Below are 17,225 nucleotides of genomic sequence, written 5' to 3' on the forward strand. Positions count from 1 at the left end.
GACAATTAGTACATTGAAGCTTCATACTTGATAATCAAGAATGTATTAATTTGGGTTTTCTTACCATATTTGGATTGACAGCCTTTTCTTTATTTATTAGGGATGTGAAGATGTTTTAGCCATTTGTGTCTGTTTTCTCACACGACTATCAGATAATAGCTGCGTCTACACGTGCACGCTACTTCGAAGTAGCGGCAGTAACTTCGAAATAGCGCCCGTCACGTCTACACGTGTTGGGCGCTATTTCGAAGTTGAAATCGACGTTAGGCGGCGAGACGTCGAAGTCGCTAACCCCATGAGGGGATGGGAATAGCGCCCTACTTCGACGTTCAACATCGAAGTAGGGACGTGTAGACGATCCGCGTCCCGCAACATCGAAATAGCGGGGTCCTCCATGGCGGCCATCAGCTGGGGGGTTGAGAGATACTCTCTCTCCAGCCCTTGCGGGGCTCTGTGGTCACCGTGGGCAGCAGCCCTTAGCCCAGGGCTTCTGGCTGCTGCTGCTGCAGCTGGGGGTCCGTGCTGCATATACAGGGTCTGCAACTAGTTGTTGGCTCTGTGGATCTTGCACTGTTTAATGAAAGTGTGTCTGGGAGGGGCCCTTTAAGGGAGCGACTTGCTGTTGAGTCCGCCCCGTGACCCTGTCTGCAGCTGTGCCTGGCTCCCTTATTTCGATGTGTGCTACTTTGGCGTGTAGACGTTCCCTCGCTGTGCCTATTTCGATGTTGGGCTGAGCAACGTCGAAGTTGAACATCGACGTTGCCAGCCCTGGAGGACGTGTAGACGTTATTCATCGAAATAGCCTATTTCGATGTCGCAACATCGAAATAAGCTATTTCGAAGTTGGGTGCACGTGTAGACGTAGCCAATGTGTTTTACAGCAAAGAAAATCCTTGCAGTTGTGCTAGCTGCAAGGACTTTTCTTCACAGGAAAAAATAACTTAATGACTTGGCACATATGGCATCCTTTACGAATAGAGTAAGTTGCCTGAACTGCTCTTATGTGAGTTGGTACCCCACTATTAGGAAGCTACTATACAAAATATTCAGCAAAGCATTTTCCCAGATGATGATACTATACGTATACAGAGTTGGATTCTCTCTTTTTTGGTCATTGTGTAAGTCTTAGCAATGAGAGTGTGTATTACAGTATTGTATACCAAGAGACTGCCTTTAGCAACCTGTAGTTCCCAAACAATTAGTTCCTTTGTAGAGGGCATGAGAACTTTTTCCAAGAGTCTAATTGCACAAGATCTCTCACGTTATTGCTATTTTTTCATCTTCCAAAGCTTCTGTCCTTATTATTTCTATTGTTGATGCCACTGCACACAGCTAGGAATTCTTAAATGCCAAGATTAGAAACAGAGACAAGTTGAGAGGGGTAATGTCTTTTACTAGACTGACACACCTTATCTCTCTAGTATCCTGGAATTGTCAGGGCTACAACAACACTGCAAATTAAATTAGAAAAATCAGTTTCAATGCCAAAAGGCAGAGCTATTATGCCAAGCACTGGTTATCTCTAATCACAATCACTGGAGTCATAAATCATTTTTTTTAAAAAAATGTAAATATGAAAAGAATTCATTACTGTCTGTGGCAATGTCTAGACTGCAGGCTTCTGTCGACAGAATGTGCATCCAGACTGCAGATCTGTTGGCACAGATCTGATGGATGGGAGCATTCTGTCAGCATCCCTGTATACTTCCTTCCATGAGGAAGAAGGAATGTCTCAACAGATGGGTTTTTTTCCTGATGTTTGGCCCCATGTGGATGGGCCAAATGTTGGAAAAGTCGCTCCTGACAGAACTGTCGGCTATCTAGACATAGCCTATGACTGGTATTACAACACCACCTTCATTTATGAAAGAAAAGCCAAAATTACTATCCCAAGAATATTTCTCGGTCTTCCTCTGATTTGTCATCACAATAACAATAAAGTCACCTAGAGATGTTACCTGTTGAAATTATGTCTGAAAGGGTACAATTAGGTCAGGGTTTGTTTCTAAAACATAAAGCAACAATTTGCAACCTCTCATGGTTTGATATCTTTGTTGAGCATGGCCTAAATTGTATTTTCTTGGCACTGGGCTTTGCTGGAGCTGAAACTACGTGCACTACATAGAATATCAGGAGCAGTTTCCTTTTCTATTAAGCTATTTTTAGTGATGATGATGATGATAAAGTAGTGCAAGTTTTAAACTAACATTTAAACAATTTCTGCAGCCAAGAATTGGGGTCTGTTCAATTTCCCCTAGCAACTTCAACACACATCACAGGCATTACTTATAAAACGGATTCTAAGAGTAAGTGTCTATGACATATATTGATGTTGCTTCCAGAAATTTGAACATAGGCCAACAATTTGTTCCTTTTGGCTATAAAGTTCTGCAGTGTTAGAAGACTATAATCATCAGCTGGTCTAAATCAATGTAACTCCATTAACAATGACTTACACCCACTCTGGACCTGGCCGTAAATCTTATTACATGTTCTCATATTTTGTTTTCTTTTTCTTCCTTTTTTGGAATTACATGTTCTCTGCAATACCTCAGTAAAAAATCCAGATGATTAAATTCCAGTTTCTGATAAGTTATGTAAGTGGGGATTTCTGTTCTGACATTCAGTTGGATATGGAAGTGCCTTCAGGATAGGCACTTACAGATGGTCAGGAACCACGAGTGTAATCTGAAGTTAATACCTGTGTCTCTTAAAATATATTAACATGTAATGTTTTATGTGATATTAGCAGATTAAGGATTCATACTTATACTTTCATGTTGCCTCTCTCTCTATAGCCTGGGAGAAGCTTGATCTTTCAGTTCAAAGGAAATATTAATAGAGGGGATGATAACATTTTCTTCTTGGATAGGAAGGTTTATTAATACAAATAGAAAAGATAATAAAATGTGATTTACAATGGCATATTTTTATTGCCAATTAATGTAGCACTCCACAAAAGCAAAATATTATGCACTAGTCCACATTTGAAGACTCTCTTAATAGAAAGCACAGATCAAGCCTCTCTTGCCCTGCACCCTTGGGACCTGACCATTGCCAGATGACGGATGGTCAATATTTTATAGTGCATTATCGAGACTTCCACTGCTTAGTGGGTTCTTAGATGACATTTCCAACTTCAAACCTCTCTTGTTTGGCACCCTTGGGACCTGACTGATGCCAGATGAGAGAATTTGCATGGGAGGTCAGTATTGTCTATCAGTATTACCCACACTACCACTGCTTACTGGGCCCTTAGAAGACATTTAGGGGTAAATTAGTGCTAAATAACTACACAGAACACTGAGAACCAGGACTGGTAGCTGTGGATGAATTTGAGACCACAGGAAATTTGGCCACATGCATGATAAGTGGTCATCCGGCTAACTAAAAGCATGCCAGATTACAGAGTTTGTTGGACGAGAGAGTTCCGGATTAGAGAGACTCAACCTGTACTGGTGACTCATTTCCAAGTGAATATTGCATAATTTGAGGGTTTACTCTTCTGCAGGGCTGGCAGCCTTAGTCATCTGATAGAGAACATTTCCTACAGCTGATGAAGAAATAAGGCAGCCAGGCCTAGAAACATTTGGGAGAGGATTCAGAGTACTTCCATGAACATTTTATCACGATATCTTTGGAGGATACAAAGGACAGCCCTGTGTACATAAACAAACTGTTTTGAGTGTCCCCTTCTCTGCCTAAACTTATTGGAGAATGAAAAGCATATCACAATTCTACCTTTGTTTGATGCTCAGATACCTCTTCTTAGATGAGAATAACAATGGAATGTTGATATGTGTGTCCTGATAACATAGGATTGGGTCAGGTGCTATCTTTATAGCTAAACTTAGTAGGGAAAAATGCATATACACACTTTTCCAAAGTAACTTCCCTTCATCATCAAGCTCATTCACACATGGCTGGTGGGCCTGTGTAGACTGCACTAGAGTCTTAAAAAAACCATGGCTTTTGGCATTGCTGAACTGTCTACCCTCTGTCCTCCCCATCCTTTGCTATTTATGCCACGGACTGTTACCAAGGAACTGGGGGGGTATAGTAACCCAAAATTTGATCAAGCTACTTGCAGCCAATTGTGTGTGTTCAGCCTCCAGTTAATAGAATAGAACACTGCACAGTTAAGGGTTAATTTGGACAAGCAGGGCTTTTGGAGCCAAGATCAAAGACTAGCTGCAGGCTCAAAAAAAGCTACTTCTGTTGGCTGGAGAAATATTTGAGTGAATATGGGAACAAAGGTGAATGTGGAGACTAGGCTTATGTAGACAAGATCTTTGTTAATTCAGATAGTTTTTAGACTTCAACATGACACTTTCATGTACCTATGTCTTGATATAATCTGCAGAAAAAAAACTTAAGTAATCTTTGTTGACAGTTGCCACATCTGGGCTATGTCTACACTACAGAGATCTTTCTAAAGAAGCTCTTCTTTCCAAAGTGTCCCCACACACAAAAAAGTGGATCAAAAGAGTGATCTGCTCTTTTGAAAGAGAGCTTCCGCACAGCCCCTGTTCTTTCTAAAGAATGGGCCAGGGATCAAAAATGAAGACTTTTCTTTCAAAAGAAGGGCCCTGTGGAGCGTCTTCACACATTTTCTTTCAAAAGAAGGTTTTGAAAGGGGATACTCTTCCTGAAATGGGAAAGGAAGAGTGATTTCGAAAGGAGTGCCACGTTCTTTTGATTTACTTTTGAAAGAATGCTTTTGTGTGTATATGCTCCGTGGGCTCTTTCGAAAGATCCCCCTTCTTTCACACGAACTTGCTAGTGTAGACACAGCCCTGGTGTGCAGTGAGATGTTGGTAGATATCACTGTGTATGTATGTTCTCTTAGGGTGCTGTACTGGCTCTGCACAGACAGCCAGTACTGCAAGCTCCAGTTGAACAGCCCAGTAAGACCACAAAATCAGGTGCAAAGGGACCCAGCCAGGTTTATTGCCCAACAAAGCACAGTAATAGCTACCAGCAGACTTTACTGGACCACTATGCATATATGCCCCCTAACAATGGACTCAGCTCAGTCAGTGTTGGGACTTTCCATTGCCTCCTTCACTGAACCAAGATATTCCCTCTGAGATGCATCTTTATGTACCAGTATGAACAAGTTACTTATTGCTCCTGACATGCCAGGGTGCTACCATCTGACTTATCCAGGTGCCACCCACTGACATATCCACAGGCCTCCCATTACATGTTGGCTCGATCAAAACATCCCCGTGCATCATTTTGTCATCCTGTCTGTATCTGTGGGATTGATTAGTGTGTTCCTATCTTTGGGGAAGACTGGTGCCAAGATGTTCCCTGACAAGGTGTCCTGGTACCATTCTTCTGGAATTCATTTGCTTCCATGGGCTGTGTCTAGTACTATTTAAGTGTATGTGTTTCTGCAGTATTAGCCCTGTTGTTGCCAGAAGCTTCTTGCTCACAGTTTAACTTTGCTTTATATTAGCAAAGTTTTGGCTACGTTGGTTCAGGCCTTCTTATCACAAACTTGTTCCTTCAAAAATATGTTCCTCTTAGCTATTATGTTAATGATAAATTGGGAATAGAGCTGGGTTGAAGGCTTGATATATTGTTGTTTGGCACCTAAGTTTGTGAATGATCTTAGGTTACCCGTTCCGCCAACTTAGTAGACATGAAGTATGCTGCAGAGATGATGCATTTGGTATCTGTAGTTAAAGGTATGGACTGCCCCGTCACAGACGATATTGCATAGATTCACTTACAGAGAGCCCTAGTCATGGCTGGAAGGATAAAAACACTTGTACTGCCACTGGGAGAGGAGTTAAATGTGCTGATACCTAATGGACATAAACAGACTGGGAGCTCAGGAAAATATTAATGGTAAGTTACTGGGCAGCCACAACAAAGGCCATCAAAAAGTGTCAGGGGGTAGCCATGATAGTCTGTAACTTCCCAAACAACAAGCAGTTCTGTGGCACCTCAGAAAGTAACAAATTTATTAAATCATGTGCTTTCATGAGTGAAGTGGGTTTTACCAGTGAAAGCTTACTTATTGCTAATAAATTTGTTAGCTCTAAGGTGCCATCAAAAAATTGGTGCAAAGTGAGTTGCCAAAGAGTTTTGCTTTTGGCTTAGGGAGGCTTACAGTTAGCTGTCAGAAATGGGGCATGGAAGAGGAAATTAGAGGAAATGGAAATTGCAGTGCAGAAGATATACTCCTGTATGTTTTTGTTTCTCTCAGATACCCACATGAGACTACACTGTAAATGGGCTAACCAACTTCAGAGTGTAATTTTCCTCCTTCCTCAAGTGGTCCCCGGGGTGCTCCACAGTAGGTGTTGGGCTTGCCCTGGCATTGCAGATCAGAGATTTTCAAGCTGTATCTCGCTGGATCACGCATGCGTAGGAGCACGCTGATCTTTTGCACACTTTTGGTCACATGCGTGATCTGGTCCACGCCAGTTCCTCTCAAATGCCAGCGGCTGCAGACGGACTTCGCTTCGGCTCCATCATCTGGAAAGATAATACCCATCTTCTTGTTTTACTGGTTTCTAGTTTTTAAGAACTGTTCTTTAAAAATCTTTTATTGTATATAGTTAAAAATAAAAGAAGAGAGAGAGAAAGAGGAAAGAAGAGAGCAGGGGGGAAAGCTCCGCCACTAGAGCTTTCTTATCTTTACCATAGACCAGTTGTTAACACTTACCTCAGACTGTTTGTTGTTCTTAGTACCTGTTAAGTATCCTTGTTAAGGGTAGACTATGCTAAGTTATTTAAAAAAAAATACAAAAGGAAAAGGAGGAAAGATGTCTCCCTCAGGGTTCAAGAAGTGTGCGGCTATGCTGGCCTCTAACCACCATAGCAAATGCATTCGTTGTCTGGGCGAGATCCACGTGCCTCAAAAGTGTTCTCATTGCTCCAAACTCACTGCTAGAGCGAGGAAGGACAGAGAAATGAGGCTCAAGATGATTTGATTTGATAAGGCTCTTCAGCCTGGAACAACTGAGTTGACCCCTCCAGAGGGCCTGTCAGTGCGTCAAAAATGAATGGCAACTTCTCTGACCTCCTCAGGTCATAAGAGAAAGAAAGTGTCCCCCACTCAATCCTTGTCTGTATTATCCACAAACAGGATGAGTGAGACACAGAGCCGAGACGCATCTGTGGCTAAAGGAAGCGCAAAGTGCCCAGGTCTCAGACTTCCAAAGACGTGGCACCGAAGATCCTGCAGGCGTCTAAGCGGCAGCTGCTGGATACTACGGCACTGAGACAAATGACCCCAGCACCGAGAGCATCGGAACCAGGGGCTCTGGAACAGGGACTTGTGGTGCCGAAAACCTCTGATCATGTGGAACTGCAGGCCCAGGCACTGAGTGTGGAACCGGCGGCACTGATACCTCCACTGAAACCCTTGGCACCAGGCATGGCACCATCCGTATTAGCACCGGCCCACCTCTTTCACGAACCGAGAAAAGCATGTTCTAAGACATGGCACCGAAGCCCATCCCCAGACCTTTTCATTATGCCATCTCCTTTGTCTCTGAGCTCTCCTTCAGAAACATATATACCGGAATGGCTGTTAACACCACCATCACCTTTCCTGAGGCTGCCGTCTCCACTTCCGCGGCCCTTCCGCCTGGCTCAGGCATCCTTCACCTGATGCTCGACAAATGCATCAGCTGCAAGAATACCCCTATAGGGCGTCCCCACCCACGTCGATGTCGTCTAGGCGATTTCACTCCTTCCAGCATCATTGATACAGGCAACACTCACACTCAGATGCTCATCACCAGGATTGTGTCCCTGCTACTACACTCACCTGTACCACCGCGAGGACTATCACCGGTGGTGGCGCTACTTAAGATCCAGGGATAGATCCCCGCATCTGTGCCCCTTATACCGGCAGTCCTCATCCCCTCCTCCAAGGAGGCACCATCTCTCGCCTCCGAGAGAGAGTCCAGAGTTAGTTATTGATCCCCCTCTTGGAACACCTGGGGGAGCTGACGAAGGAAGCTTCTGAGGAGCAGACAGAGGCATATCAGACAGATGCCTTTTCATCCTCTCCAGATGAGGTGGTTGTCCTGGGAGATATATCCCCTCCAGATGACCTTAGACAGTTTCAGGAACTGTTCAAAAGGGTGGCCCAGTCTCAGGATATACAGGTGGTGGAAGTACAAGAGAGGCAGCACAACTTCTCAGAAATCTGAGACCTCCCACATCATCAAAGATAGCCATCCCGCTGGATGAGGCCATCACAGAGGCTGCTACAAACATCTGGCAAACTCCAGCTTCTGTTCTGCCAACCAATAAAAGGGTGGACTAAAAGTATTTTGTACCATCAATGGGAATGGTGTTTTTATTTAACCACCCCTAACCAAATCCCCTCGTTGTTCAGTCCTCTCAGCAGAGGTGAAAAGCACCACAATACAAATCTATGATGTCAGGCAAGGATGCAAAAAGACTAGACCTATTTGGGTGGAAGGTTACATTCATCCCCCACCCTACTGTTACGCATGGCCAACTATGCCGCACACCTCTCCAACCATAATTTTGATAATTACACAAAACTCATATCACTCATGGACTATTTCCCAGATGATAAGAAGCCAGTCCTAAAGGTGATAGTTCAGGAAGGATACGTGGCCTCACGTACAGGAGTACAAATCGCACTGGACATGGCAGACATAGCAGCACATTCCATGGCCACTGCAGTGGTGATGCGGTGAATATCCTGGCTGCAGACAGCTGGCGTTCCTAAGGAATTACAAACAAAAGTTGAAGACCTTCCTTTTGATATATCAAGCTGTTCGCTGAAACCATGGACGCAGTTCTCCACTCCAGCAAGGACTCGAGAACCATGCTAAGAATGCTGGGCGTGTACGCTCCTCTTTACAGGAGGAAGAGGTATTACCCGTGTCAGCGATGCTATGCCTACCAACCTCAGCACCCACAGTACCAATGGGGCTATGATCTGGGGCACCAGCAGCACCAAAGGCCATCTAGGCGATGTTCCCAGCAAGGCCGTAACCCTGCACCACAGACAGCCAGGCAGCAAGTTTGACTGCTATGTCGAGGACTGTGATACCACACCCATCACTCAGTGCCAACACCCATCTCAGCTCCTGTTTCACCACCACCTCAGACTATTCTACTGGCAGTGGGAAAGTATCACCTCAGACAAATGGGTACTGGAAATTATTGCTGTGGGATACACCATCCCATTCCATACTCTACCACCACCAAAACCCCAGTCCCTGTCCCAGTCCATCCTCAGGGACCCGTCTCATGACAGTCTGTTGAAACAAGAGGTCGATCACCTCATCTCAATAGGAGCAGTGGAGAGAGTCCCGGACAAGTTCCAGGGGAAAGGTTTCTATTCCTGGTACTTCCTGACAGAAAAGAAAACAGTAGGCTGGAGACCAATACTAGACTTACGGGCTCTGAATCAGTACCTCCGCAAGCAATGTTTCAAGATGATCACTATTACTTCTATAGTTACAGCACTGGACGATGGAGACTGGTTTGCAGCCCTCGACTTACAAGATGCGTACTTCCACATAACCATTCACCCTGTACGCAGATGCTTTCTCCATTTCACCTTGGGCACAGAACATTTCCAGTACAAAGTTCTGCCCTTCAGCCTGTCTTCAGCACCCACAGTCTTTACAAAGACACTCTCAGTAGTGTCAGCTTACCTGCATCAAGATGTATTCATGTTCCCATATCTTGACGACTGCCTTTTAAAAGGCACCTCACGAATAAACATGTTGCGGATGATAGGCATTACTGCAAAGACATTCCACTCATTGGGCCTCATCATCAACTTCCAAAAATCGACAACAGAACTTACATAGGACATAGAGTTCATAGGAGTGCGCCTCTCCTCCATGACAGCGAGAGTGTATCTGCCTACTGTATGCTTTCATGCTATTTAGCTATACAGGCGCTGGTATGCAGCCCCACAATACAAGTATTAACTTGCCTGCAGCTTCTGGGACACATGGCTGCCACCACATCTGTGGTGCAGAATGCCAGGCTGCACTTTTGTTGCCTCCAGCACTGGCTGGCGACTGTTTATGTACCAATGATACACGCCATTCACAAAAAGGTATCGCCTCCAGCAGAGGTGCAAAAGTCACTGAAATGGTGGGTGGACCCCAAGAATCTGCTGTCAGGGATCCCCTTTCACCAACCGCAAACCACAGTTTTTCTCATGATAGATGCTTCCCACGTAGGCTGGGGAGCACACATGGGAAACAGGTCAGTGCAAGGGCGATGGTCCCACAGAGAGATGGCAATGCACATAAATATGCTGGAACTATGGGCAGTGTTCAATGCATGCAAGCACTTCCTACAATACCTATGACACAGGGTAGTCGGGATCAATACTGACAACATTTCCATGATGTATTATATCAATCAACAAGGCAGGGCCAGATCCCGCGCATTATGTGCAGAAGTCGTCCACCTGTGGAACTGGTGCATTGCAAACAACATAATCCTGAGAGCCTCATACTTAGCAGGCATCAACAACATAAAGGCCGACTAGCTGAGCAGGCACTTTGCTCTCAATCACGAATAGGAGACCCGTCCCAATCAGCTTCGCCGTATATTCAACACATGGGGGTTCCCTCAAATAGACTTGTTTGCAACCTGCAACAACAAGAAATGCCCTCAATATTTTTCCAGAGTGGGCATCGGTCCGAGCTCATTAGGCAACGCCTTCCTTCTGTCGTGGAAGGACCCCTTGCTTTATGCATTCACTCCCCCAGTACTTATCTACAAGGTCCTGGAAAAGGCAAGGATGGAGGGGGCACACTTGATACTTATAGCCCCAGCGTGGGACCATAAACTGCGGTTTCCACTGCTACAACATTTGTCGTGCTGCTGACCACTCCCCCTCTTGATTGTGCTGGACCTCCTTACACAGAATCGGGGAGTTCTGAGGCACCCTCAGCCTTGAACATTATGCCTCAAGGCATGGCTAATCCTTGGCTCAGTGCCCCAGAGGCCTTATGCTCAGAAAGGGTTAAAGGGCTCCTAGAATGCAGCTGAAGGGCCTCCACCCGGAAGACTTTATGTGTACAAGTGGAAGCGCTTTGCTTCCTGGTGCTTATCCAAGCAATTGACTCCCCTGGAAGTCCCAGTTCCTATGATTTTGGATTATCTATTGGATCTAAAACAAGGGGGACTCTCCCTACCGTAACTAAAGGTCCACTTAGCAGCTATATCGGCCTTCAGGCACACAGTAGAAGGGTCAACTGTATTTGCCCATCCCATTACGGCATGGTTCCTGAAGGGCCTCACAAATTTATACCCTCCCCGGAAGCCAATATCACCCTCATAGAGCTTAGATCTGGTTCTAGAGACGCTGTCTAGGCCACCCTTTGAACCCCTAGCCACCGTTTCGCTTTGCCTACTTAACTTAGAAAATGACATTTCTTCTTGCTGTCACATCTGCTTGTAGACTAAGCAAGTTGGCTGCGGTAATGGCGATCCCGCCCTATACAGCTTTCTCCAAAGATGAGATAATGCTACATTTACACCCTGCATTCCTCCCAAAGATCTCTTCAGAGTTCCATGTTAATGAGCCAATAATTCTACCATCCTTCTATTCTAAGACACATACCTCGAATAGGGAAGTATGGCTTCACGTACTTGATGTAAGAAGGGCACTGGCCTTCTCTATAGACAGAACCAAACCCTTCCGAAAGACAGACAGATTGCTGGTGTCTCTTGCACGCAGATCAAAAGGAGAAGGACTATCCTCGCAAAAAGTTTCAAATATTATTACATCCCGTATAAAGATGTGCTACACATTGTGCAAAACCCCTTTACCAACTCTGCTCACTCCACCAGAGCAATGGTGGCATCACCAGCCTTCTTTAGAGGGCTCTCCTTGAAGGACATTTGCAGAGCAGCAGCGTGGCCATCCTATGACATGTTTGCCATGCTCTACACGATTCATCGGATGCTGGAGGAGGACACACACTTACTGACAGCAGTCCTCTCAAGGACAAGCTACACATAATCCAGTACCCACCTCCATGTTTTGGGTCACTGCTGGGTAGTCACCTGCTGTGGAGCACCCACAGGGACCACTCGAAGAAGAAGGAGAAGTTACTCACTTGTGTAGTAATGATGGTTCTTGGAGATGTGTCCCCATGGGTGCTCCACTACCCACCCATTCCTCCCCGCTTCAGAGTTCTGCTTTATGTTTTTCAGAGGAATCTGAGGCTGTCGTTTAGAGGAACTGGCATGGACCAGATTGTGCATTTGATCAAAAGTGCGCGAAGGACCAGCGCGATCTGACGAGATACAGCTTGAAAATCTCTGATCTGCGGTGCCAGGGCGAGGCCGACACCTACTGTGGAGCACCCATGGGGACACATCTCGAAGAACCATCATTACTACACAAGTGAGTAACTTCTCCTTCCTCTTGTTATACGACCCAGATGTATGTTCATATTGTCTGTAGCTTTAAAAGTAGCCTTGATTATGTTGGCTTTTAGGAGTTCAAGCCACAATCATTGCACACTGGTTCAAACTCCTGTGTGTCCTGGAAGTGAGATTTCTGATACTAGATGGCTCTTGATTCTAGCAGGAAAAAGGCATAATGCAAGCCAATGGTTGGAAGTTGATGCTAGACACATACAATCTAAAACCAAGGTGCACATTTTTAACATTGAGGGTAAATAACCATCTGAAAAACTTACCCAGTAATATGAGGGGGAATCCATCTCTTGAAGCCTTTAAATCAAGACTGATTATCATTTTTTAAAGGTTTGCTGTAACTTGAAAGAGAAGTAATGGATTTGATGAAGAAATTACTGGGTGACGTTCTTTGGCCTGGGTTATGCAGGAGGCCCTCAAACAAGGATGGGTAATAATTTTTGATTGAGGGGGGCACTGTAACAATTTGGAAAGTGGTTGAGGGCCACACTTTTCCATTATATTAATGGTGGAGAGAAGGGGTCTGGAGGGAGGCTGGGTGCAGAAAGGAGCTTGGGGTAAGGGATTGGTGTGCAAGAGTGGGTGTGGGATCTGGGAGGGAGTTTGGGTGAAGAAGGTGGTTGTGACCTGGAGCAAGAGACTGGGATACAGGGGTTTGGATTGTGACCTAGGGGAGGAGAGGGTTGTGACCTGTGGCGGTGGACTGTGGTGCAAGAGGCAATGCAGGGGGTGTAGGTTGTGACCTAGGACAGGAGAGGGATGTGACCTGGGTCAGTGGATTGCAGTGCAGAGTCTGGGAGGGGCTGTGGGTTCAGGAGAAGCGGGGATGGAGGCTTTGGGCTATGTTGGGTATGGGTGGAGAGGCGGGGGCAGAGGGTTTGGATGATGCGGGTAGGGGAGAGGAACAGTCTGTGGTCCCAGAGACAGGCTCTAGATTGGAGACTTACCTGGGCAACTCCCGGCCAGTAGCCCAGTTGATTTCACAGGCAGGCTCTCTGCCTGTAGGCCCATGACAGGGGCCATATGTGTTTGCAAGCCTGAGGGGAAGGAGAGGGGTGTTTCAAACAGGAAGCTCCCATTGGCCATAAGGCAGCCAATGGGATTGTGCAGGCCAGATTCAAGCCTTAGTGGGGCAGTTATTGAAGTCTCTCCTCCTCCTCCCTCTGGGCTCACGGTGGTTGAAAGAAAAAGAGCCCTGTGGGTTTTCAGAGCAGACAGGGAGCCTGCCTGAGGCTCCCTCCTATGTACATGCACCTGGTCTGGCCTGCAGCCCTGGCCTAGGAGGCATTTCTTTCATGTTTTTCAAACACAGGAAAGAATACCCCATGGCTGCCCAGGAAAAATGTCGCTCATTGGCAGAATGCCAGGTAGAGGTAATTCTAACCTGACCTGCGCTGGCCTTTAGTGACGGTAGCCAGGAGACAGACTCATATTTACCACAGAGGAACAGTCTCTCAAGAGACAGACTGGGATGAATTCTTTGCTCTCCTGGGAGCTTCTGCGAGATATCTTCACTCATCAGTCTAACCCAGACAGGGGCAGGCAGTCCAGGCAGGGGCAGGCAGTGCAGTAGCAGCAAGGGCTAGGAGCCGGGAGCTCTTTAAACACCACTGATTTAAATCAATGATGTTTAAAGGGTTCCCAGCCTGATTGCTACCATGCTGTTGCCTGGGGTTCCTGCAGCTATTTCAAAAACCTGTGGCTCCCAGCCCGTCTGTTGCTGGTGCAGTGGCCAGGCCAGGAGCTGTGGGCTTCTGAAATAGCTGCAGGAACCCAGGCAGGCAGTGTAATAACTGCGGGGGTTGGAGGCTGTGAGCCCTTTAAATAGCGATTGCTGTGATTGTGCTGGGATTGCTGTGGCTATATCTGAAGCTTGTGGTTCCCGGCCTCAACTACCCCAGCAACAGCGGGATATAAAGACCTGTGGGCCAGATGCAGCCTGCAGGACAGATCCAAGCCTTAGCTGGAGCTGGATCCAGCCAGAAGGCAGTATCTTACCCACCCCTCCCTTAAAGTCTGTTTGCTGAGATGATAACAATGGTTATAGCTGGCCTCAAAATCTGTGAATATCACTTCTACAAGCTGGAGCATTCTTTTGTTTATAATACCCGTCATGTTGTGAGTAAAGCGGAATTCCTTCTTGGTCATGAATGTTCTTCCTATTGCTTTTTCTGTGAGAGCCATAGTATATCTATGGTGTTCCAGTTCCTGATCAGTGCTCTATGTCTCTTATTCACTCTTAGATTTCTTTTAAAATAAGTGTTTTGAGAGACCCATAAAGAATGGATCATTTCCTGCTTTTTTGTCAGTGTGTAAAGAAGAAAAAAATATTACCCTGATATCCTGCTTTAGGGCTTGTAGAAGTTCTCTTCTACCCTTGCTCCTTAGGGACGTCACAGGGAAGAAACTACACTAGTTTCACAAGGGATGTATATTTTCCCCATTGGATCATTATATTTTTTCTCCGTGAATTCAGAAGTAGACTGACATGCGGTTATTGCAGTCGACCATGCAAGTTCAATATTGGACGGATAAGCCATGAGAGTAGCTGCAGACTCACACTGCCCACAGATCGTCACCGTTGCTGCTATCCACTATCTCTTGGAACGAAAAGGGACCATATATACATATATGCTGCCAGCTGCAGACACTACAGACAGGGTCTTTAGCCATTTTTATTATTTTCATTGTGATAGTGTAACCCACACCCCATTGGAGTATGGTTCACTGTCCCATCTAGTGGCACTAAGGCCACTTACAGAGAGAATAGTGACTACAGCCTAAGTCAGCTAACTTCTAGCTCATGAACTAAAGCAGGTGTGGGCAAATACAGATGTGGTCTTAGATGATGATTTCCTAGAAAGCAGTACTTAGGATTTCTTCATACTTCATCCTTGGGACCAGTGTTTCAGCGTTCCAGATGAGTGTGATGCACCTGATAGACATAAATTTAGATATGCAGTCTACTCGTAGACTTTATTAAGACTTGAATGGCACAAGACTTGACTTCACTTTGCAGAGATTCACATACCTATGACCCAACAAACTGACAGCAAAACAAAGCTGAAATTGCACTTCTCATATCAAATTTGTTGGAAAATTAGTCTTGTATGGTTTTAGTGTAAAACTACAGATCAATCAAGATTTGTTTTAAAGGTTTGCAAGCTTTTGTGTAACTTTCCAGGATCCTGGGATGAATTTCAATTTTTACAACAAAACCCAAACAAAAACAGCAATAACAATCAAACCAGATGAACTTCATATCATTCCAGGTTTCGTAACAAAAAATTTTGTAGCAGTCTGATTAAGATCCCTGCCTTCTAATGCTTTTGCCAAGCAGCCTTTTTTCAAGCTTATTCAAGATGCACTGGTTATTCCACACATACAGACATGCACATTAGTTTTCCTGGTACAGAGGGAATCCCTTTGTTCAATTCTGTTACTTCAGACAATGATTTAATTAGGCTGAACATTTATGTAAATTTTGGACATGCTCTATGTACTGGAAAACCTCTCCCCAAAATACACAGCACATCAGTAATGTGGTTAGTGTTTTTATTTTTTTGTTTTTTCTTTGCCTTGTACTATTCTGAGAGATTTGTAAAGGCAAAACATCTTGGAATTTCTCCCTTTTTAGCATACAGTGTGAAAATTATGGTTATAGCATAGCTTGTTTTGTTTGTGGATGGGTGCCAGAAAGCAGTTTTGAAGGTGTTTTAAAAATGAAGACATCTGGCAGCTGGCATACTTACAATTCACTTGCCAAAGACAAGTTGCATGCTGTTGGAATTTTCAATTGAAGGTCACGCACCAGGTAAAAAGCAGTCAGGTGAAACTAATGTGTAGTGAACCACACACTGAAGAGTTGTTGGCTCAGAGATGTGTGGGTGGGCTAAGCTGAGAAGTGTGTTTGTCTAAATGTTCCCCTTTAAAAATGTGAAACTCGAGCCAAAAAGAGGTCAGCAAAGCTGACAAGGAATCACAGGGCTGTGACATGTCAGTAGAAGCACTGGCAATTAGTTTGAGCAAAGGGTGTTGGGGAAAAAATACATGAACAACAGAATCTGAGGTAATGTTGAACAAACATGCTGCTGTCAACGGAGTGGTCACACAGCTTTTACTGCGAATTTTCAGTAAGAAATGGCCTATAGGATTGTTTGTGTACTGTTAGTGAATTAGTAACAGTATGTCATTGCACATTCTGTTTACCCAGTGACAGGTCTGAGACCATAAGCTGTTTACATTAATTGATGTTTTAATAGCATTAATGCAATATGTTTGTTCTTCTGTTATAAATTTTCTCTTTATCAGTTCTCTTTATTGGGATCTGGGGTAAATAGACCAAAAAAGGCATGGACTGGACTTGATGACCTCCCAAGGTCCTTTTCAGCTCTGAGATGTGTATCTCTGTATATTACTTAGGAGGGAGGGATAGCTTAGTGGTTTGAGCATTGGCCTGCTAAACCCAGGGCTGTGAGCTCAATCATTAAGAAGGCAAAATAGATTTAAAAAAAAAATTGTCAGGGATGGTACTTGGTCCTGCCAAGAGGGCAGGGAACTGGACTTGATGACCTTCCAAGGTCCCTTCCAGTTTTATAAGATGTGTATCTCTGTATTATATTACGTTACATTACATTATGGTCTGCTAGGTCATTATTTTACTACTGCAAAAATAAAATACAAGGGATCTAATTCTCCCCTTACTTACACAGGTCTTAAGTACTGAAACTCCACTTTTTTCAATGGCATTACTCCTGACTCAAACCAATGTATGCTAGAGGAAATGAGGCTCACGGCAT

The sequence above is a fragment of the Carettochelys insculpta genome, chromosome 10 (genome assembly GCF_033958435.1).
Source record: "Carettochelys insculpta isolate YL-2023 chromosome 10, ASM3395843v1, whole genome shotgun sequence".
NCBI lineage: Eukaryota > Metazoa > Chordata > Testudines > Carettochelyidae > Carettochelys > Carettochelys insculpta.